This window comes from Lepus europaeus, chromosome 16, assembly GCF_033115175.1.
Source record: "Lepus europaeus isolate LE1 chromosome 16, mLepTim1.pri, whole genome shotgun sequence".
In the NCBI taxonomy this organism is placed as follows: Eukaryota; Metazoa; Chordata; class Mammalia; order Lagomorpha; family Leporidae; genus Lepus; species Lepus europaeus.
This window is the reverse complement of record NC_084842.1, coordinates 20,898,670-20,921,857: the sequence shown is the minus strand read 5'-3', so window position 1 is coordinate 20,921,857 and position 23,188 is coordinate 20,898,670. Positions and strand designations below refer to the sequence as shown.

Sequence of the window (23,188 nt, the reverse complement as noted above, 5' to 3'; positions counted from 1 at the left end):
AGATAGAAGGAAGCCACACAATAGAACTGTGGGGGGTTGGACCAAATCACAGGTCATCTGAGGGTTATAAAGATGAAATGATATGTTTAACACAAGAAATATTCTTATGGAGGAGGCACGTTGCTTATTAGCATAATTATCTCATGACTTACAGAAACAATGTGGCTGGTGCTTTTCATTTTGTTTAGATTGTGTGTATGCCTTTGCACAGGAAGAATCATCCCATGCTTAGCACCGAATCTTTTCAAATTCATCACATGCCTTTTATTAAAGTCACAGATCACGGGCCATCCGTGTGTGTGTGTTTACTGCGGGAACTTCAAAAGCAAGTGAGAGGTGTCACTGTGAAATGGAATAAAGAGATGAGGGTTGGGCTGCTGGGTTGCTTGTCCCTCACCAACTATGTGACCTTGGGCAAGTCACTTAACCCTTCTGAGCTTCAATTTCCTCCCTTGAATAATGGAGTCAGTACTCTGACCTGCATTTGCCTGGGTCTTGCTTTGAGGAAATAATAAGCCACTGTACCTGTACCAAGACTGTACAACTGTAAATGATGATACATTTTGTAGTTCAGCTAATACTCCTGTTGTAGAAAACTGCAGACTGCAAAGTCTTCAGATTTATATTCAGAAAAAAAAAAACCCTTATTTCTCTTCAAAAGCCTTTAATTTTTCAGAATTAAAATATGCTTTTTAACATTTTGGACTCAAGTTGTCTGACAGTCAATGGTTCAGTAATGGCACATCTTTCTTAGGTGGGAGATCATCTTTGGAAAAGAGAAGAAAGTATTTTAGGGGGTCTCAGGGAGGACTGTAGAAGAAACATGCTTAGTTCAGCAAAGAGCCAAGATTTAGTTTGTATTTAGAGAAAAGTGGGTCGGGCTTAGTTTCTCTCCACTTTGTATCGAGAGATCCAAAAGCTGTAGTGCTCATTTTTTCTTTTCTTTTCTTTTTTTTTTTTTTTTTTGAGATTTATTTTAGTTATTTGAAAGGCAGAGTTACAAAGAGGTAGAGACAGAGTGAGAAAGAGATCTTGATCTCTGGTTCACTCCCCAGATGGCCTCAATGGCCGGAGCCAGGAGCTTCTTCCGGGTCCCCCACGCGGGTGCAGGGGCCCGAGCACTTGGGCTACCTTCTACTGCTTTCCCAGTAGAGAGCTAGATCAGAAGTAGAGCAGCCGGGACTTGAACTGGAGCCCATATGGGATGCTGGCGCTGCAGGCTGGGGCTTTAACCCGCTGCGCCACAGCGTTCATTTCTTTAGCCTTTAAAACATGTTTGCAAGTAAACGTGTCGGCAGCATGGAGAGAAAAGAGTACCATCGGACGCTCTAAGCGACAGTCACTGCTGGTTTCTTACCAGCCAGCGCTCTCATTAATTCTCACCTTCCCCCGCCCCTGCTGCTGCGGCCCCACCACTCGAGGGAGAAGCCAGGTGGCGAGAGGGAAGCAGGAAGCCGAGCCCCATCGTACCCTGGCTTGGCTTGGGGCTCCAGCGCTGGGATCTGCGGACGCGGGGTTCAGCCAGGTGCGCGGGCTGAAGCTACAACACCGGCGGCAACAGGTGCAGCGCGGCCCGGGCCGGACGCCCGGGGGTGGGGCGGGTACGTACTTAGCCCGGGAGCGCGCGGGGCTTCGGGATTGGGACCCGGGAGCGCTAGGAAGGCGGGAGCGGAGCACGGTGAGAGCCTCCCCGGGCGGCGCCCGGAGGTACACCCGCGCGCTTCTCTCCAGCTCCGTGGGACACCGCCCCCTGGCCTTGGTCCCCCGCCGCGAGTCGCGGGAGCGGACCGCTCCAAAGGGGCCGCTCAGCTTTTCTATTTACAAGTTTGCCCAACTCCCCGCCCTTGCTCCACCCCCTGGCAGCCAGGGAGGCGGGGAGGCTGGTGCTCCTGGACTCCAGGTTCCCGCCGGGAGCCGCCGCCAAGGCTGCGGGTGGGGTGCGGGCCGAGCTGCGCGGCCGCAGGTGCAGACGCCGCCCAGCCGGCCTCCGGGGGTGGGCCGGGAGCGGCCCCCGCCTAAGGCCCGAAACGCGCGGCCCCGGAGCCGCTCGCCGCCCCGCCTCTGCGTCCCAGTGCGAGGAGAGCTCCGGGCTGGCTTGGAGGCGCTGCGGGTAAGTGCGGAATAGAGCAGGTCCCGCTACCCGGTGGGGACGTGGTGGCCACGACTGGCGCGCGGTCACGGGACGAACCTTCGGGGAGCGGGCGGGTACCCCGGGGAGCCTGCGCCCCGAGTGTGGGAAGAGGGTGCAGAGTCCGGGAGGCGGCGGAGCAAGGCAGGTCTCACGTGGGGTCGGTGCCGCTCCTGCGGAAGGGACGGCTGCAGATCGGCGGCTGTCACCTTGAAAGTGACCCAGGGGTTCCCCCGTGCGCTCCCATTCGTAGACAGGCAAGCTTGCGCCCTCGGCCGGAAGCCGCCCACTGGGCGCTTGACCCTGCCGGGCCCCGTGCTCCGAGCCTTCCTGCTGGGCGCTTCACAGGGGCCGGACTCAGTCGTAGCCATCAGGGCCGAGAAGGGCGAGAGATGGGGCGTCCGCGGCTCCCAGCGGCCTCCTGCCCTGCGAGCCTTCCTGCCGCTCGCTGGCCCTTTTCCAGCTCTCAGGCAGCATGCCCCCTCACGGAGGCCACGGCGTTGGCTGATGTGATGAGCAGACCCAAGTGTCCGCCCTCCTCTCCTCAAAGCCTACTCTGGCCTGCTAAGTCCCCAGAAAGATCCTGACTTTGCAAGTAAGGGTGAAGAGAAATCCCTAAGCCTGCACTCTTCAACGTGCTGTTTGCTTTAACCAGTCGGTGTCGTAGGAAAGGAAACCTGGTGTGTCTGTTTTGTTTGCGTTAAAACAAGTCTGAGGCGAGGCAGGGGGAAGGGTGAGAGTTGTCCGGCTGTGCCAGGTGATTGGAATCCGGTCATCAGCTTCCCAAATCGCCGCGCTGGGGCTGGGGAGTGGATTCCAGGGAAGAGGGAGGGAACGAAAGGCACCGCTCTCAGGAATCTGTGACCTCTTTAAGGAGCCTAAACACACCCAGATCGGAGTCAGCATGGATAACTCAAGGAGGAGTTGCGTAATCAGAACTGCAGTTTTGTAGGCAAACTTCTCCCCCCCCCCCCCCCCAGGAATGTTTAGGGCAGGTGGCGGTGAGCAATTTAAATGGAAACAATGATACTCTATTTATACAGTGCAGAAAGGGCACTTTCTTAAGTTTTCTTAAAGGAATGTTAAACAAAGTAAACATTAGAATCACCTTGTTACTCCTTAAAAACTCATTAGGAGTGGAATTTAGTTTCACATAATGTGTAGTTATTTACGGAACTTGCACAAACCTTTCCCAGCTATTCTTTTTCAAACAAGTTTATGTGGAGGAACTGCTACCTGGTAGAAGATCTGCACCTTTAAATTATGTATCAATAACTCAAGGTTGCATTTTGGAGTGTGTGTTAGAACTGTCAGGTTCTAGGTAAACTTCATATGGTACTTCGTGGAAACTGCACTGCGGTTTTTACACTCAAACATTTGGAAAGAGTATCACTTTAATGGCCCTGTTCTGTCAACCCTGTCTGAGATTTCAATAGTAGTGCTTGCTTGCTGTATACAAATTGGTAGATTTGGAAAGGGTAAGAGTTAGACAATCTCACCAAAGATAATTACAGTTAATATTTCTTTATACTTGTTAATATGTACCATACGTAGATTTACAAGTACATTCTTTATACCGGTATACTGCTGCATGCTTAAGCTTTTTAACACATCATGAAAAATTTTCCATGTCATTAGGTGTTCCAAATTTTGCTTTGGTAGCTACATAATAGATAAATGTATCAGTTTATTTAACTACTTGCTTATGGCTGAACTTTCCATTTGTTTCCAGTTACTAAATATGCAGTTGCAACAAATAACCCCTTTAGTATTTCCCCATGTGTATTTCCATAGGATGGAGTCCTTGAAATAGTTAATTCTCAGAGGGACACTTTACACATGGACCATTTGCTTTCCAAAAGACGTTTAGCCAACATATTCTCCCACTGGTACTCTATAAGAGTGTTTGTGTTCCTATATTCTTGTCAACAAAATCATCCTTAAAATAAAAAAAATTCTTGCTAGCTTTGTAGCTGAGCAGAATTCTTTGATTACAAGGATGAACACAAAAAAATCTAGTTATTTTTCATTTCTGTTCCCTTTTAATTGTATGTTGCGCTAGATTTTTTTTTTCTCCTGGGTTATTGGCTGTTTTTCCTTAATTCATAAGAGCCCATTATGGGTCAAAAGTGTACTTTGACCATTCATATTTCAAATATTCCCCCCATCTTTGCCTTATAATAATTTTTAAAAAGATTTGAGAGGCAGACACAGGGCTTCTGTCTGCTGGTTCATTCCCTAAGTGGCTGCAACAGCTGGAGCTGGGCCCATCTGAAGCCAGGAGCTAGGAGCTTCTTGAGGGTCTCCCACATGGATGCAGAGGCTCACACACTTGGGCCATCTTCCACTGCATTCCCAGGTACATTAACAGAGAACTGGATTGGAAGTGGAACAGCTAGGACTCAAACCGGTGCCCATATGGGATGCTGGTGCCGCAGGTGGAGGATTAACCTACTACATCACAGCATAGACCCCAAACATATTATGACTTACAGAAGTACTATATTTTAATGTTGCTAAATTTGTTGACTTTCTCAAAGAATTTTTTTCCCATTTATTTTCATTTTATTTGAAAAGCAGATAAAGGAAAACAGATTTTCCATCCAGTGCTCTCACAACAGCCAGGGTTTGTCGAGGCCAAAGCCAGGAACTGAACCAGGAATTCAGTCTGAGACTCCCATGAGGGTGGCAGAGATCCAAGTATTATCTGCTGCCTCCTACAATGTGCATTAACAGGATGCTGGATCAGAAGCTAAGAAGCTGGGACTCCAATCAGGCACTGTGATACAGGATACAGGCATCCCAAAGTGGTGACTTAACCACTGTAGCACATGCCTGTCCCTCAAAAGAGAATTTCTAACATTTTTAAATTGTGACTTAAGAATTATATGTGACTGTGTTTTGAAGAAGTCTTTTAAAAGAATTCTTCTCCAGGTTCTGAATTAGATTATTTCAAATCCATTACCAGAACTTCTAAGTATTTGAGTAGAGATGTGGAAAACTTGTTATTCGTTGATAAGAAATCATTGTAATTGGTATAAACTATCAGGAATGACAGTTCTTTGAAATTAAAGCAGAAAGTTTTAAATCCCAAGAGTTGAACATCTTTCACACATTTTGTTCTGTTACTATGCAATCTAGGCCTACAACTAATTATTTTCAGTTGTCCATCTGTAGTGTTATTTCACCAGATTCCTCTTTATATATTCGTTATTGTAGTTTCATACTGAATTGTTGATATTTATTTTCTTGGTGTATAGGCAAGTGTATATGTAGGTTAACATTTTTCCTCCCATTATTACACTACTCATAGATTAAATGATTTGAGGGGTAGGTATGGAGGTACAGCAGTTTAAGCCACTGCTTGTGACACCCATATCCCATATCAGAGTGCCAGTTTGAGTCCTGGCTACTCTGCCTCTGATCCAGCCACCCACTAATGTACTTGGGAAGCAGCAGGTAAAAGCTCAAGTAATTGAGTCCCTGTCACCCATGTAGGAGGCCTGGACAGGGTTCCTGGCTTCGGCCTGGCTCAGCCCTGACCATCGTGGTCATTTAAGGAGTGCACCAGTGGATGGAAGATCTCTGCCTCTGTCACTCTGCCTTTCAAATAAATGAATCCTTATAGAAAGTTCTTGTTTGAAGGGAGGGTGCTTTCTGATGTACCAAACTTGAGTTATCTTTCTGTGTGCTGAGGTAGCGCACATGTGCATTGCAGACTTCTAGAGGCCTCACTGAGGGGAGCTCTGTATCAGAAGAGAGTCCCTCCTACCAGCAATAAGCCAGAAGCGCTTGTTTGAACAGTGAGGATAAGGTTGGCTTTCAGGGTCTGTGTGTTTTCGGGGGGGCACTTAGAAATAACCCTAGGCTTTTCCTGGAAGCCTAGGAGATGACCACCCAGCTGGCAGGTCCTTGGGCAGTGGTGGCTGTGGGCTACAGAGGAGCTTTGCACTAGTGAGGGAATGTGGGAGATTCCATCCTCGAGTAGCGGGGCTAGGTCTGGGATGGTATGATTCATGGACAGCCTGAAATCTGTATTCCAGGAATTGAGTGTGACTAGCGATCTCTTCTTCTAAAGGTTTATTTCTAAACCAACTTTTATACAAGATTGGCCTGATGATCATTATTATTTTTAAAAGTGATTTCAGTATTTTTTGAAATCAACAATTATTTCTCTTATGTGGGTGGTTTTCCATGTCCTGTCCTTGTTTAATTTGGCCCAAGATGAAAAAAATAAAAAGGCTTTGATTTTGGGGATGATTGATTTGGGGGTTGATCTTCACCATGTGGATAGATATGACAGAACCTCATTTTCACATTATAAGCTAATTTGCAAGTTTTGATTTCACGGATACCTAAATTTTACATAATCAAGGAAGGCAATGTTTACTCAACAGAGTGTAAACGAGATTGAACATGGAAGTGTTCCACTTAAGTGAATAGTTTTGGTGCTCTTCAGATGTGCATACTTGCATATAAATATTTTATTACACAATGATATTTGTTCCTTAAAGCTAGTCGATTTTTCCTTATACTTGTTTAAGGCCCATATTGAAGAGTAATAAAAATGTATTCATTTAGAGATAAACTAGGCATTTAAATCTCCTAGAAGGCCCATGTCTGAATTAGGAATGTTGTCTTTATATGTAGATTGAGATAATTCTTATCTGCAAAACTAAATGAAATACATCTATGGCAAAAAGCAACAACAGAGGAATCCTTGCCACAGGTCGAGACATAAGGTAAAGATGCAGTGTTTGCTGATTCCTTTGAAAGAACACTATTACCCCCAAATAAGATGAAGGTAGGACAAAATAAGAAAACCTCAAACCAGCTTCTTTTGATCTCAAGATACATAATCCTTGATAATCAAATATCAAATATTATCAAGTGTTTGATCTTCATGAATAATGATAGTTTATTCCTAGAATGTATACATGGTTTGACAGTGACTATTATTATTTATCACAGTTGTAGGTTAAAGAAGCTAAAGCTATCTACATAACTCTAGTCTCAGAAGTATTAAATAAAAAATCACCTCTGAAGACAATAAGAGGCTTAACTACATACAAATTGGAACTATTATCCCGAGTTAACGGTGGATATTAATTTGCTCTATTTTTAATTATTAAACATTTTTAAACTTTTTTTAGGTGACACATTTTGTCCATATTAGATTTCAATGCCTGCATACAATGTATAAGGATCAGGTTTACTGGCATATCTGTCACCTTGGACATTTATACTTTTGTGTTGGGAGCCTTCAAAATTCTCTGTATTAACTATTTTGAAATAGCCAACTAATTGTTGTCAACTACAGTTACCCTGCTGTTCCATAGAGCATGAGGAGTTATTCTTCCTAACCAACTGCACCCTGTACCCGTTAACCCTTCCCTCCCCTTCCCTCCCTTCTCCACCCCCTTCCCTGGCTCTGGTAATTGCCATTCTATTCTCTACTAAAGAATGTTCTTGTGTACACTGCAGGTGCAGGAACAGAAGTCAGAAAAGCTGCACACGTAGCTCCATTCTAACCTAGAAACTTCCATTTGGAAGCTTTTTTTTTTTTTTTAAAGATTTATTCATTTATTTGAAAGAGTTACACAGAGAGGAGAGGCAGAGAGGTCTTCCATCTGATGGTTCACTCCCCAACCAGCTGCAATGGCCAGAGCTGCGCCAATCCAAAGCCAGGAGCCAGGAGCCTCTTCCAGGTCTCCTACGTGGGTGCAGGGGAGCCATCCTCTCACTGCTCTCCCAGGCCACAGCAGAGAGCTGGATTGGAAGTGGAGCAGCCAGGACCAGAACCGGTGCCCATATGGGATGCCGGTGCCCCAGGCCAGGGCGTTAACCTACTGTGCCACAGCACTGGCCCCCATTTGAAAGTTTTAAAACTATTTATCATTGAAGTCACAAAGTCTCTCTGGGAAGCATGTTCACTTTTCGAATGCAGTGGCCTGGAATCTCTTTGAGCAGTGAGAGAAGGTGCAATGTAGGTGGTTATAGTCTGCACCCCAGCTGGAAAGGGCAGAGAGGCTGTGTGCAAAGTACTCCCCAGTAGTGTGTGCCTGCATTGGGCCTGGTTTCGTGTTCACCAAGGGTTGTGCTAAGGGGAAGGACAAGCCTGGTGAGCCTCCCATAGTGTCCACCCAGCTAAGAACAGACAGCAAAAGCATTAACATATTTGTATTCTATATTATGAGCCTTGAAAAGAAAATGAGCGTTTAGGCCAGTGCCGTGGCTCAACAGGCTAATCCTCCACCTTGCGGCGCCGGCACATTGGGTTCTAGTCCCGGTTGGGGCACCGGATTCTATCCCGGTTGCCCCTCTTCCAGGCCAGCTCTCTGCTATGGCCTGGGAAGGCAGTGGAGGATGGCCCAAGTGCTTGGGCCCTGCACCCTCATGGGAGACCAGGAGAGGCACCTGGCTCCTGGCTTCAGATCAGTGCGATGTGCCGGCCACAGCGGCCATTGGAGGGTGAACCAATGGCAAAAAGGAAGACCTTTCTCTCTGTCTCTCTCTCTCACTATCCACTCTGCCTGTCAAAAGAAAAAAAAAAAAAAAAGAAAAAGAAAAAGAAAATGAGCGTTTAAGTTTGAGGACCAATCTCTCACGAGTACTCTGATTTTCATAATGACCCAGAGCATTTCAGGAAATTTTATGTGCTAAATTAACATTGAGAAAGGAATCCTTCGGGAAAAACATTCACCCTTCCCAGAAGATTAGGCAGAAGAAGTATTAAAATTCGGTGTCAGTAATGTACACTTTAAACACCAGAAATGGCAGTGTTCACTGGGTCTTGCCTGTCGGGTTGTTAACTTATGTTCTATACTGTTCCTGCGGTGAAAACTTGGAAATATTTAACTAAAGCTTCATTTACACATACTCCAATCTGGTAGGAAAAGTCAACATTTCTTCACTCTATTTCAGATAAGCAGTTCATGTGAGGTATTTGGCAGTGTTCATTGACAAATGAGAAATTAATTTTATGTTTGCTTCGGCTCTTTTGGGTGATTCTTAATGATACCACGTTGAAACTGTGTGTTGTGTTCAAACACAGCTCACTTGGCAAGCTTCATAGATCTAAAACAAGCCAGCATGGATACAAGCAGTGCAAGAGGGGCCACTCAGACACAGACTCATCCCCTTCCCTGGACCCCCATCAAGTTGGCTGAATTGTATTCAACAGACTAGTGATATCATCTCTGTATGATTAAGCATTTTAAAGCGTTGGGCCACATTTGAATGTAATTGCCAGGCTCACCCAGTAGACTTTGTTTGGAGCAAGGATTGCAGAAGTATTTTGCTGACCGAGGGGGACACTAAAGACACAAGAAGTGGGTTGGAAAGAACTGAGCTTCTGCCGGAACCTGTTTTCCAAGAAAAAAAGCACTTGTTAGAGTTGATGTGGAATTCCACCAGCTATCATGTGTGGGACCAAGTCCTTTGTACATAGTATATAGTTAGCACAGTGGTAAATAAAAGACATAGATGAAAAACCCTTGCTTTCAGGATACTGTGTTTACTTTTCATCAGCTTTGAGCCATGTTTCGAGCACTTTATGTGGGCCAAACACTGCACAAGGTAGAAGGGCAAAGATATGAAAAGAATTTGGCCCCAGTTTGTGTAGGAGTCAGAAAACTTCAACCAGTGTGAAAAGTGTAGGAGGGGGAATGTTAGTGTTTATATTGCTAGCAATATCCCCCCAGGTTGCAAGCCGTGTGGCATACATTGAAATTCTGCCTCCTGTCTTGACCATAGTTAAGTCAACATAAGGCTGTATTGACATGCTTGGTTATCTATAGATGCCTTAATCACTGATCTTTTAACTGCCCATTCCACCCCCCACCAAAAAAAAAAAAAAAAAAAAAAAAAGGAATTAGGAGGTGAGATGCTTCGTGCTGCATGCTATGGCTTCACTTAATTTTTAGGAATAACCTTCTTTAATTATGTTTTCTCATATCTCTTTCTTACCTCTTGAAGCTTCTTAAGGATAGTGTCTCAACCTTATAATGCTGGCTGTATTTGTGCTTTTATAATTTGTACCAGATGTGGCTTAGAATAATTCATCTAGTGCTCTGATAGCATGGGAATTTCAAATTCTTTTTCCAGTTAGTTATGGCTACTAGAAGCTCCTTTTTAACCAGAGCTAGTAATTTCCTTAACTGCTTTTCTCTACTTCCTCACCTGACCTCTGCTCTTGCCCTCACCCCTCATCCAATGTCACATACTCAGTAAGCCAAGAGAGCAAAGGCAGCTCAGCCTACATTTTGAGTCCCTCTGAGAACTGCTGAGGTTCCCAATCCTTCTGAGTTGCTGTTCTGTTGCAGAGTGCCATTCTCAGAACATCTGGCATATCCATGTGCAAATACTTACACAGAATTAATTCCGCTTGTGATAATTGATTACATTGCCCATTTGTGCAGACAATCACAAGTTGACAGTTTCGCTGGAATTAGGACCTGGGCTGTTTTCTGTTTAGAGAAAAATGTATCTGCAACTGAAACAGGAATTCAGATGACTTCTCAGTCTAGATTGTTCTTTCATTCCATGTAATAAAATTTGTTTCAGTATAGCTTTGCATTTTTGTAAAACTTTTTGATGGTTCATTAGAAACTTGTGCTATGGAACTTGATTTACTCTTGGGAAATGCTGGACTTTATTTTGCTGAGTGTTTGGAAAATATTTGTTTTGCTTTCTGATATTGCTTTATGGAGATATTAATGGCAACTGTGTCTCCTTTAATTCTAGTATAAAAAGAGTGAGTCCAAGTAATGAAAAAGGAGTGGAGGGAGAAAAGGCCTACATTTCTGTCTTTAGAAAAAAACTTAGTTTTATATTGCTGATGTAACTACTTTGTCAAATGCTCATTGTGGGTTGTTAAAGGAAGCATTTAAACCTTAGCACCTTGTGGGTGAATAGTCAGATGAACATTATTTTCTGCCTACCGTGTGGAAGTTGTTTTGATCTTCAAGGGTCCACTCTCTTCTCCTTCCTCCAGAGTTGCTTTTCTTCTGTCCTTCCTGCGTTATATTGAATTTGGAATAAAGCAAATGCTTCAACATTCAGCTAGATTTTGCTCACACTGGAGACATACTTTGTTACAGAATTGGGGGAAAAAAAGGAGATGGATATCTAGAACATTTGGTACAGGAATCTATTGGAAAGTACACAAGGCAACCTTGGGTTCATGTCTGAAATCTGCCTCATTAGTTATGTGACCTTGGGCAAGCTACCTCATGACATCTGCACCCCAGTTGCTTCATCAGAACTTTGGGGATAGCTCTGGTCTCTTGGGGTTATTCTGCCACGGTGCCAGTTACAAAAAAGATGATCAATAGGTGCTAATAGCCTGCCTTGGTCCCTGTTGTAACTCTTGTGACTCATAGGTAGGTGGTGTTTCATTTAATTTCTGGGATTCAGCTTTGGGAGGAGGTGTTGCTTGGATCTGCTGGTACTCTGTTGGGAATTATATTCTAGACACAGGAGTCTGATAACTTTACCTCTTCCTTAGAATTTGTTCTGATAATGTTCAAAATGATTTATTCTTGGTCTCCAGCATTGTCTCCTCTTGGTTTTTTGTGGAGATGGCTGACGTTTTGTTATATTTGAGCTGTATTTTTAAAAATCAAAGATACTTTCATCTTTGCTAAAGTTGATAATTTCTGTTACCACTTTGCTATCAGAACATTCTGAAAGCACTTAGGGTTGAGTCATCACTTTGGACTAATAATGCACTTGTGGGTTTTAAAGTACTGGCATCCTCTGCTCTAATTTTTAACTAGTAACTTAGTCCAAAACATTCACATTTAAGGGTTTCACTTGTGGGGCCAGAATTGTGGCGTTGTGGGTTAAACTGCCATTTGCAGCTTAAGTATCCCATATGGGTACTGGTTGGAGTTCCAGCTGCTGCATTTTTGATCCAGCTCCCTGCTAATGTGCCTGGGAAAGCAGCAGAAGATGGCCCAAGTGCTTGGGCCCCTGCACCCATGTGGGAGACCTGGAGGAATCTTCTGGCTTTGGCCTGGCCCAGCCATGGTCATTGTAGCCATTTGGGGAGTGAACCAGTACATGGAAGATCTATATCCTCTTTTTCTGGCTCTCCCTCTTTCTCTGTAACTCTGATTTTCAAATAAATAAATAAATCTTTTTAAAAATTTTACTTGTAAAATATTACTATTCATATATATATATATCTCAACACTAAAACAATTTAAAATTTCATCTTCAAGAAAAAGGAGTTGCTCCATTTGTTTTTGGAAACTATTTTGCAAATGTGATGTTAAGAATGTTTTCATTTTGTTTTCAGATTAGCCCTATTTGGGCAAAGGAATTGGTAACACTGCTTTATATGTGAAGGAATTAGAAATTGTTTGTATAACTATTTTGCAATATGATTAAATTATGGAACTGGAACTAGTACCCAGATCTACCAATCTCTTCCTCACCACCAAAATGATACTGCTACTTCACTGACTTTTTTTTTTTTTTTAAATTTAAGAGAGAGAATGAGAATGAACATGAGTGTTTCTATGCACTGGTTCATATCTCCAAATGCTTGCAACAGTTCGGGGCTGGGAGCCAGAACTCAATCCAGGTCTCCCAAGTGGGAGTCAGGTACCCAATTACTCAAGCCATCACTGCCACATCCCAGGGTTTCCTTTAGCAGGAAGCTAGAGTCAGGAGATGGAGCTGGGAGTTGAACCCAGGCTCTCTGATGTGGGCATGGGTTCTGTTTGTTTTTTCTCCCTTTCCCTTCCTCCTTCTCTGCTCAAGATTTATTTATTTGAAAAAGTTACACAGAGATTTATATTATATATATAAAATAGAGGGAGGGAGAGGGAGGGAGAAGAAGGGAGGGAGAGAGGGAGATCTCTCCGTCCATGGGCTGACTCCTCAGATGACAGCAACAAAATGACTGGAGTCTATACCAGGCCAAAGCCAGCTGCTTCGTATGGGTCTCCCATGTGGGTGGAAGGGAGTCAAACATTTGGGCCATCTTCTCCTGCTTTTCCCAGGCTGTTAGCAAGAAGTTGGATTGGAAGTGGAGCAGCCAGGACATGAATCAGCACCTTGGCATGAGTATCTTAACCAGCATTTTAACTATTAGGACAAACACCTGGCCCGCTTGATTAATTTTAATGCCAATAGAAGTAGTATACGTTATTGTTGCTAGGATTTTCTACACATTGGTGTGGAAATGGGATCAACATCAAGGAATAATTTGAATGTGAAATTTCAGGTAACATAGCTTATTATTATGGTTTATTTTTTTCCATTTTCTAACCGCAGGACATAAGGTTTAATGTTAAATGTTGCAAGTGATTTAGATTTGTAGCACAAGTGGAAAATTGACAGTTATAAATCATTATAATGATACAGTCTATAAGACCTTAGTTTTCAGAAGAAACCTTAAAGTTGCTTCTTCAACAAGACATAGTAAAATTTTATCAGAACAATCATTCAAACATTTGATTGTATCCTATTTTTCAGATTAGCAGTCCAAACTGTGTGTGTTGAATAGGAACTAAAACTTGTTGTTTTGAAGCTTTTTTTTCCTATAGAAATCTTGAGTTATGCTTTCCTTTTTTAAGCTACACAAAGGCAGATTATTATTGGAGCAGGTGGGGTAATCCCTGATGGAGATTTAACAAGGTGAAGCCTGGTGTCCCTCAGAGCTGGGAAGAGATAAGTGCTCTCAGAAAACCAGTTATACCTGAGCAGCAGTCATGAGTTCTGACCCTAAAGGTCATCAGTCCTCCATTCCCAAAGTGCTTCTAAGGAGTGGCCAGTGTTAGGACTTTGAAAGGAGGTCCCTTTGTGGAGATTGGCCCTTCCTTGTGGCTGTGAGTTTGATGTGTATATACCCTGCCCTTCTGTTTAAGAACTTTTATTAGCAGTGGAAAGCCTTCATTGGTAATCAGTTTCAAGTAAAGGGTACAGGAAGTTGATGTTTAGTAAAGGTTGGGAAGTACAAGGAGAGGTGCCAACTTACGTAACTACACATAATGACATTTTTCAATTGGTCTTGGCAGGATTCAAATGGAAAATTACTTCCTTTCAGCCAAGTGGACTTTGAAGAGATATGACAATTGTTTGAAGCTTCTAAATGAGGAGCAGGTCAAGGTCCTTTAACCATTTCAAGGAAAAACATTATTTTAGCTTTAAACTTGCCCTGCCACCCAATCTACGTACATTTCCCTCTGGTGACTTGTGCTACCTTTTAGGTCATGTCTTTAACAAGCAAAAGCATGGGAAGTCTTTATAAAAAAATCTCTCTCTTCCTTCCTTCCATCCTTCTTATTTTATTTGAAAGGCAGAGTTAAAGAAAGATCTTCCATCTGCTGTTTCACTCCCCAAATGGCTGCAACAGTCAGGGCTGGGCCAGGCCAAAGCCAGCTAGAAGCTTCATCCAGGTCTCCCACTTGGGTGGCAGGGGCACAAACACTTGGGCTATCTTCTGCTTTCCCTGGCACATTAGCAAGGAGTTGGATAGGAAGTGGAGCAACTAGGACATGAGCTGGTGCCAATATGGGATGCCAGTGTTGCAGGCAGCTTAAGCGTCTATGCCACAACACCGGCCCCCAGAAACCTACTTCTTAGGAGAATCTAATGGGTATATTTAGAAAGTAATAGTAAAACATAAAATTTTGAGTAAGAGACAAAAATAATAGTAGGTATAGTCAACATACAAGGGTATCAAATGGGTAGGGAGGATTGGAAATAGATTATAGAACAAAAACCAGGACAAACCTCTGAAGCTTCCAACATGAGTTAATGGAGATATTCCGGAGTATTCGTTGCTGTTAATTGGCCACAAGATCTTTGGGGGAAAAATGCTTTTAGTTGACATAAAATTAAGTCCCATGAAGTGAAATGCACATAGCCGAGTTGTATGAGCTTCGACAGGTATTTGTCTGTGTAACCATACAATCAAGAAATAGAACACTGGGGAGCGGATGATATCAGAGAGCCTGTGTTTAATTCCCAGCTCTGGTGCCTGATTCGAGCTTCCTGCTGATGTAGACCCTGGGCGGTAGCAGTGATGACTCAAGTGATTAGATTACTGTGACCCACGTGGGAGACGTGGATTGAGTGCCCAGCTCCCAGCTTTGGCCTAGCCCAGGCTCAGCTCTGTTGAGGGCTATTCTGGAGGAATGAACCAATGGATGGGAGATACTTCTCTTTCTGTCTCTGTATCTCTGCCTTGCACATAAGTTTTTTCAAGAAGAAAGAAAAAGAAATGGAATCCGTCTACCACACCAGAATATCCCCCTTGGCTACTGCGTGAACAAGTTGTTGAACTTTGGTCATCAGTAAATTCAGGTTTCTAACAAAGCAACTAAATTGTGAAATTCAGTTTCCAGAAATCTAGTCTAACTGTAAAACAGTGGCTGCGAGATGGGTTGTTACTGTTAGGTCAGTTCTTGTGAGGAAAATGGGGCCAGGATTACTTTTGGATTGTCCAAGGTAACGGTTTCTGACTTAGTATGGGCATGATCTATGCCCTCCATGACCACATGGCTCTGGGGTCTGTTGCTGCACAGGCAAACTATCAGAAGTTAGATGATTGTTACTGTGGATTGTTATTGTGCCTGGGAAGGCAGTGAAGATGGCCCAAGTCCTTGGGCCCCAGCTTCTACTGTGGGAGTCCTGGAAGAAGCTCTTGGCTTTGGCCTGGCCCATTCCTGGCCGTTGTGGCCATTTGAGGAGTGAACTAGATGATAGAAAGTTGATCTGTCTCTGTCTCTCTGTCTCTGTCTCTCTCTCTCTCTTTTCCTCTTCCCCCCTTTCTCTTTCTCCTTTCTTTCTCTGTATCTCTGCCTTTCAAATACATAAATCTTTTTTGAAAAACAGATTGCACATTTGAACTGTGTTTAAAGTCCATTGCTACCACTTATTAACTCTGTTTCTTGGGCAGTGAACTAAACTTCAGGAACATCGGGTTTACTGTCTCCAAAAGGAAGGCGGGGTAGGGGGAGATGACTGTCATGTGACCTGCTTGTCTTGTGGGGACTGGCAGCTGGGTGGGCAGCTGTGAGTGCTTGTGGCTTTCAGGAGCTGTGTGTTGATGTTGTTATCTTGATCCCTGGAAGAGGTAGCTGCCTACTCGCCCATCTGGCCTCACATGCACTACTGACTGTGGGCAGATAAGTGGAATTGACAATGTGTTGGAGAGAGGTGATCCCCTCTTGTCGGTTCCTGGGCGTGCTGAACGCTGTGTTTACACAGGTCTTTGTCTCGCAGTCCTTCTGACCTGTAAGAGTGCCAGATCATTTTCAGCTGTTAGCTCAGCTTCACTCCACCATCCTTGGCAACCATAATAGGGGAGACCAGGAGAAGCACCTGGCTCCTGCCATCGGATCAGCGCGGTGCGCCGGCCGCAGCGCGCCAACCGCGGCGGCCATTGGAGGGTGAACCAACGGCAAAAGGAAGACCTTTCTCTCTGTCTCTCTCTCACTGTCCACTCTGCCTGTCAAAAAAAAAAAAAAAAAAAAAAAAAGGAAAGTGTTTTGAAGGAAAATATTCTATATAAATTTTCTTTTTGAAGAGTATATATTTTTTTAGATTTCATTTTATTTATTTGAAAGAGTGACACACAGAGGCAGAGCCAGAGAGAGAGGTCCTCCACCTGCTGGTTCACTCCCCAAATGATTGTAATGGCCAGAGCTGAGCTGATTGGAAGCCAGGAGCCCGAAGCTCCGTCTGGCTCTCCCACATGGGTGCAGGGCCCCAAGACTTGGGCCATCCTCTACTGCTTTCCCAGACCACAGCAGAGAGCTGGATTGGAAGTGGAGGAGCAGCCAGGATTTGAACTGGTGCCCATATGGGATGCCAGTGCTGCAGGCTGGGGCTTTCACCTGCTGCACCACAGCACCAGCCCCTTGAAGAGTATATTCTTGACACTAAACAGAATGTGTTGGTTTCGGGCAGTAGGTTTGTAAGTGCAGCAAAGAGCTATGGTGCTGTGTTGTGGGCCTGAATGAAATTATCTTATTCATCCTCCTGTGTTTCTGAAAATGAGTTCCTCCACAGTGTAAGTGCTGATGATCAAACATGGTGCCCTAATGCTTGATAGTGAAACGCAACCCAACTCCTTAATATTGCTCATGTGGTGCCTGGCATTTGGCTTAGCACTTAAGACACTGGTTAAGATGCTCGTGTCCCATGTCAGAGTGCCTCAACTGGACTTCTGGCTTAGGCTCCTGATTCCAATTTTCTGCTAATGCATACCCTGGGAGGAAGTAGGTGATGGCTCAAGTGCTTGGGTCCTTGCCATACATGTGGGAGACCTGGATTGAGTTCTCAGCTCCCAGCTTTGGCCCCAGCCAGGAGCTGCTGTCAGCATTTGGGGAGGGAACCAGTGGGTAGGGCTTTGCTCCTGCTCTCTCTCAAATAAATATAATTAAAAAATATATATATATATATTGCCCAAATGGACCCATGACTTCCAGCCCCAGCCATTCAGTCAACTCAGAAGTGGGTTTAACACTTGGATAGGACGACTCAGAAATGGAATTTCATTTCTTTCTAACCCAGCTGCCTCACAAGTTTCTGTTGGTCCCCCTTGTATAAAACATGTAAGGTAGCAGCTTCATGATAGCTTGGCCTCTTAATTTGAAGCAGTCCCTCTCGGGTCAGTGTCCACTTTCGGATTTACACTCAGCCCAGTCACCTGGGCTGTGCTCTCCTGGAAGGACTGTGTGCCCCCTCCCTGGATACCCGCTCTGAGGTGGAGGCTGGGGCTGTGTCTGGCTTGGTGACATCGCGGCTGCAGGAGAGGGCTGTCTGGCTCAGAGGCTGCTTCCCACACCTCTGGCCTCTACTGCAGCAGCATTTTTGTGTTAAGATGTCCTTTTATAGTGTAATGGTGGTGGTTGTCTGGAGAGCCCTGGATGATGGAATTCAAAGCTGGTGTCCCCGTGTTGCTGCTCTGGATTGTCCACGTCTGGGAGGCTGGGGAGCACTCAGCCTGCCTTTGGGCAGCCACACAGCCATGTCTCTGTCGCCACAGCAGTGGGGCACATCCTGTGGATCCCCATAGGCTCTGGTCATGTCTGCTTTTTGCAGTTGTTGTAAATATTGTTGGTCCTCCCTCACTGAACTGTAGGTGCTTGGAGGGCTCCTTGAAGGCAGGGACTGTCTTGCCCACTGCTGTGTCTCCCTTAGCTGGCAAGGATTAGTGATTGAATGAATGAAAGCTCAGGTGAGACAGTCACTCTGTAACAGAAGGAAACTGGCAGAAGCCGCATTGAAGTAAGAGATCCCCTTTCAGTAGCCACTTTGCTTCTCTGGGGCCAAAGTGCTGTTCTGTAGCAATCCTTGTAAACCACTTTTGCAGCTAATGGAGGCTTTGAGTCTAATAAAAAATTAAATGATTATTTTATTCTTGAAAGGCTATAGTGTGACTCTAGTGATGAACCTAAGTTTTAGATTGCTAACTGAAACTTCACACAAGGACAGTGATGAGGAAGAATAGTCTCAACTGTAAATGTAGGTTACATTAAGACACTCTGCCATCTCTGCCCATGACAAAAGCTGCCTAGGTCTGCTAGGAAGTTAGTATTCCAAAAGAGATTTTATTTAACTCCTGATTCAAATGCTTTATAAAGGGTTGAAATCATTTGGAGAAAGGCATGGGTGGATCCCAGAATTCCTCACTTTAAAAAACTGTTAAATCCCACAAATACTAATTGGGTGAGCGTAGGTATAACATTTCTCTCCTGTGTGGATGTGAAAATCTTCATTGTGTCCGTGTCTGCCTTTGAACTCTGCGCTGACCTGTGGTGCTGTCCAGGCCACAGGACTGTGGGAATGGGAGCAGCGCCCCTGGCCTTGGCCGGTTTGGAACTTGTTGCATCCGACATTGCCTTAAGGAAGCATGCAGTGTGTTACTGAAATGTTGCTGTTAAGGATTTATTGCTGTGAGTAATTATTCAGGCTTCTGCCTTGACAGACACAGACTGACATAGAGTCAGGAGCCAGCCTCAAGGACTGCTTTCATGGAGTTGAAGTCCTTGAGTTAAGCACATTAGCCTTAGAAGTAAAAACTAAACAAAGCCCAACTTGTGCATTTCCCAGTTCTTCTCATAGCACAGCAGCATTCCTCGTGAACTGCCCTTTTTCTTAAAAAAAAGAAAAAAAGACTCCACCCATTCCTCTATATCCATTGAGGATCGATTCCAAGACCCCATAGGCTCCTTCTTCCCACACACCCATTAAAGAAATATAAAAAGTAGCTAGTCATAGGGCGAAGAGATTTTGTTCTGTTTAGAAGGGAAGGGAGGGGACTTGGCTGAGCTGCTTGCTTCCTGAGGTCCGAGTTGTATTCCTTTGTTCTCCTGGCACACTCTCAAATTCTGTAGTCCCTGGAAAAATCCCAACCCCAGAGTGGAGGGAGCGGAGGGCACCTGACAGGTAGAAGTGTGCTTGCTTTCTGGGCCAGAGACCCCATGAAGCAGATGCTAGCTGATGGAGCCAGGGCTAGCGAGAGACTCTTCATTTCCTGCACCTGCAGCTCTGAGGCAAGTTGGATCGCCCGCACTCCCACCGCCAATGTGTTCTCAGTGTTTCCATAAGGTCTTCATTTAGCATTATCAGCAGAAATCTTGGGAGCAAATATTTTGGACACTGTAGATGTGTGGGTTCAGAAAATATACTGTAATTCTCTGAGAAATTCAAGGTATGGAGAAAGGAAAGAGGTCGATTTTGATACTTCATGATGTGCTTGGAGGAAAGACACAAATGAAATACATGAGTTATTTACCCTGTATTTTGGGGTGATATACGCCTTCAGGAAATTTCAGTGGTTAAACTTTTAAACCTAGCTTGAGATTCTCATGCTTCACTTTAGTGGTAAGATGGAAAAACCAACCAAATATCTTGATCCTACAGTTCTTAAAATCCTCGTTGATGCAGTCATCCTTAAAAAGGTGTAGCAGTAGACTGTGGATAGTTTCAAAACTAAATGTATGTGCAGTTTCTGGTAGGCCTGTTCCAATTAGAAATGATATAGTATGTGGTTATATTTATAATAGCACGAGGGAATAGTTAACTTACCACATCGTCTTGGTATGCTAATCTTTTTTTGAAGGGTGACTGAAATTTTCTTTGAATATTTTTATCAATACCTCTTTTCCCAGGCTGTTAATCTGAAATCTGTGTTGCTGATGGACGTGACATTTCGGGGAAAAACATCTCACTAATGACGTGTTTTTAAAATTCCTGGCCCATGGGTTTGAAACCCGGTGTGGATAGTAAATCTCTTTCATCTTTACTTTGCTAACACTGATTAAATCAAGGCGCCATGCACTGCACGTTTGGAATGGGAGGCCAGCTTTGGGTCTGGGTGCACTGAAGGTGGTTAGGTTAGATAGAGGTGGCTGTCCTTTAACCTGGTGTCCTTGGTGGGTGATCTTTGTAGCCCTTGGGAGAGTCTGGCTGTGTTGGCAGAGCAGTGTTGCTAATCCTAGTGCAACTTGCCTGGCTTCTGAAGGGTTTTTCTCTAATGCATGCCTCATGATTATCTGGGGCCAAGTTAGGAATCAGAGAGGGGCTGCAGGGCTAAAAATAGAGCTTACCAAGAGGGCCTTAGTGGCACAGATCCACCGCTACCTCTTGCTGCCAGAGGACGATGACATAAGGAGGAGAGGAGACGGTCAAGTGAAGAGGGTGTGTTGTCCAGAGACAGGTGCGAGGCGTCCAAGGACAGCGAATGTCCCCTTCCTGGCTTGTGTAGGAGGAGGTCTATGTTTTGGTGGTTGATTTAAAAACAAAAGATTTTAGGGACCATAAAAATAAGTAGTCAGGTTATTCTTTTTTTTTTTTAAGTTTACTTTTTTCCTCCTCCCAAGGTTTTTATTTTTTTTGAAAGGAAGAGTTACAGAAAGGCAAAGGCAGAGAGACGGGTCTTCCATCTGCTGGTTCACTCTCCAAATAGCCACAATGGCCAGAGCTGCACAGATCCGAAGCCAGGAGCCAGGATCATCTTCCGGGTCTCCCACGTGGGTGCAAGGGCCCAAACAGTTGGGCCATCTTCTACTGCTTTCCTGGGCCATAGCAGAGAGCTGGATTGGAAGTGGAGCATCCAGAACTCAAACTGGCCCCCATATGGAATGTCAGCACTGCAGGTGGTGGTTTTATCTGCTATGCCACAGCACTGGCCGCAAGGTTATTGTTTTTAAGCAGCTGGGATTACTGGGATATATTTCTAGATGATTCTCACTTGCAAGAGAAGCTTTTGTATTTGATGTTAATCATGGTAAGCCCAAGGAGTCTAAACAGTAGCAGGCCCTGTTTCTTGTCCTTCTTCGGACAGAGGGAGGCATTGTTGGAGAACTTGCTGACAACAGGACATTTCAACAAAGATCTGTGCATTTAAAATTGACGTTTATGGGAAGATTATTTAACATTCTACCCAGTGTCTCTCTTGGCTACAACATGGTACAGATTTTATGCTGAAGTCAAATGGCTAGCAGAAACTTCAGTTTGGAAATTGAGAGACATAATCTTTTCTGCATGATAGTTATCTGATTGGATGTGGCATATTTGCAACAGTTTTTTTTTTTTTTTGAGACTTTGATCTATTGTGGGTGAAACTGGTTCACTTTAGAGATCATGAAGATTAAGCAATTGGTGGCCAACAGGCCAAGGACAGCACCCTTTGCAGGGTAGCTGTAGAGGTATGAGGAGAGGAGAGTGTTGTGTTGGAAACCATTGACTCAGGAGTGAATGTGCACTGATTTTCAAGGCATCTTTCACAGCATCTGCAGGTGGACACTAAGCAGTCTGGTCTGATTTGTGGGTAGCAGCAAGGAAGATGTGTCTTGCCATCATAAAGGTTAATCTGTTGCTAATTATTGATCCATATCAATGGGTCCCATTTTTATGTCAAGTGTGGTGAGAGCCTTTAGCAGGCTTGGAGGGGAAGGAGCGGAGTGTAGAGGGTCATTGTGCTGGCTGTGGGGAGAGGACATTGCATGGAGGCAAGGGGCTCAGGATCTCAGAATGTGTCCAGCTCGTAGTTCAGGACAGAGACCACGGTGGCTTGCACCAGGGGATAATGAAAGTGACGGGTGACTCTGGGATTAAGTTTGAAGGTAGTGCCTAGTGGGGTTGCTGTTGGGGTGAGAGGGAGTGATGCCACTTAAGGCTGACTCCTGGGTGTTTGGCCTGTTCAACCTGGGTGCAGAGTGGTGTCTTTGATTACTGAGAGTGAGGAGCACTGGGACAGGAGGGTAGCTGACAGGCATTGGGAAGCCTGGAGTTTTTCCTTGAGACTTGGAAGTTTGAGCTATCTGTTAAATGTGCAAATAAAGGCCAAGGCTGTGGTGTAGCAGGTAAAGCAACTGCCTGTAGTGCCTGTATCCCATATGGATGCTGGTTCATGTCCCAGCTGTTCCTCTTCTGATCCAGCTCTCTGCTATGGCCTGGAAGATGGCCCAAGTCTTTGGGTCCCTGCACCCACATGGGAGACCTGGAGGAGGCTCCTGGCTCCTGGCTTCAGCCCAGCTCCAGTCGTTGTGGTCATTTGGGGAGTGGACTGGTGGATGGAAGATTCATTCATTCATTCTCTCCTTCTTCTTTTCTTCTTCTCTCTGTAACTCTGCCTTTTGAATAAATAAATAAATCTTTAAAAAATGTGCAAGTGGAATGTCAAATCAACAGTTAATTATTCAAATCTGGAGATTTTGGGGGAAAGATCAGGGCTAAAGATAATGCTTGCAGGAGTTGTTATCAGACAAAATATTAAAAACAAGGTGTGAGTGTAGGAAGTGAAGGGATCGAGGGGCTCAGCCCTGGCTTACTCCAAACACTTGGAGGTTCTTGAAGAATCCAGCAGAGGCATTTGCCAAAGAGAAAAGTCTTGAGTTTAGGAAGAAAACCAAGATAGTCACACCTCTGAAGCCAAGTGGAGGAGGTGTTCTAGAACTTGATCCTAGTAGTGTGAAGAGTTATGTTAGCAAACTGGGAACATCTTGGTTCACTTTTTGGGGTGTGTGTGTGTGTGTGTGTGAGAGAGAGAGAGAGAGAGAGAGAAATAGAGAGAGAGAGTAAGCTCATTTG

At 44.5% G+C, this 23,188-nt stretch overlaps 1 protein-coding gene across 1 annotated transcript in view; it reads left to right on the top strand.

Moving 5' to 3' along the window:
* Nucleotides 1-1,939: 1,939 nt before the first annotated feature.
* The window catches only part of MTUS1 (microtubule associated scaffold protein 1), a 159,324-nt gene continuing 138,075 nt past the window's right edge, over nt 1,940-23,188 (top strand). Inside the window, exon 1 of the mRNA XM_062213423.1 lies at nt 1,940-2,110. The gene's annotated coding sequence lies outside the window, so the exon portion shown is untranslated. The remainder of the gene's footprint in view (nt 2,111-23,188) is intronic.